We start from the raw sequence: 863 nt of genomic DNA on the forward strand, positions 1-863 counted from the left end.
TCCTTAATTTATTGAATACAAACCGCGCGAGAACAATATTGTTCTCGCGCGGTTTTAACGTCATGTGACAGCTGCACGTCAGCGTCCTAAATTGACAGCTCCCGCTTATATGGCTGCTCATTGGCACCCTAGGTAGGAGACGCTGTCGGACGCTGGTATGCAGGTAGGCTTCTGGTCTGTTTCCAAAGCAGTTAAATGTCTGTTGTGCATTCTTCAATCGTGTGCCTCTGTTAACTTGCAGACGTGTAAGCATTCGATCAAACGTTGTAGCGATCACTGTTTGTCAAGAGGGAACTGGTGAGTGTTGTGTTTGGGAGCTAGCATGCTAGCACTAGCCTTCCCAGCTCGTTGAGTTGGTTATACACCGATCTAAATATAGCACTTTCAAACTGAAATGTTTACCGGTATAAAACACTACTGTTGTATAAAAAGAAATTGAATTTGCATAATTATGTAAACTCATTTAATAAGAAAATACATGTACATGTGAACTGATTATTTAGGCCTGTTTACACAGGCCAGGTGTGTTACAGATTCCCATTCAAAGGACTTTGCTGCAGGGATAAATCATGGATTGTCTGGTATCATGCTGACCAGACTGGCAGCTAACCAATTGGCGGATTCGGAAATGTCACACCACCTTCTATCAAAGAAAACTCTTCCGAATTGGTTGGAGACATCCGGCCATAAAATCTTCACTCTGGACTGACCTGCTCCAGAAAGAATTGGATTATTTTTTTGTTCCTTTCATCACCAGCAAGAACTGTTGAATTCCTTGGATTAAGGAACCATTCTGGACTTCATTAACTGTTGACTAACCTGTATATATTGTAAATATTAATACAATTCACCAATTTTGCACC

General features: G+C 41.3%; 1 long non-coding RNA gene across 1 annotated transcript; it reads left to right on the forward strand.

Annotated features, from left to right (window-relative positions):
- LOC103143861 (uncharacterized) lies at positions 1 to 863 on the forward strand. Its single transcript, XR_476839.2, has 2 exons — positions 1 to 297; positions 518 to 863. It is a non-coding gene; the product is annotated as an uncharacterized LOC103143861 (long non-coding RNA).

Source organism: Poecilia formosa, unplaced genomic scaffold, assembly GCF_000485575.1.
Source record: "Poecilia formosa unplaced genomic scaffold, Poecilia_formosa-5.1.2 Scaffold116, whole genome shotgun sequence".
Taxonomy (NCBI): Eukaryota; Metazoa; Chordata; class Actinopteri; order Cyprinodontiformes; family Poeciliidae; genus Poecilia; species Poecilia formosa.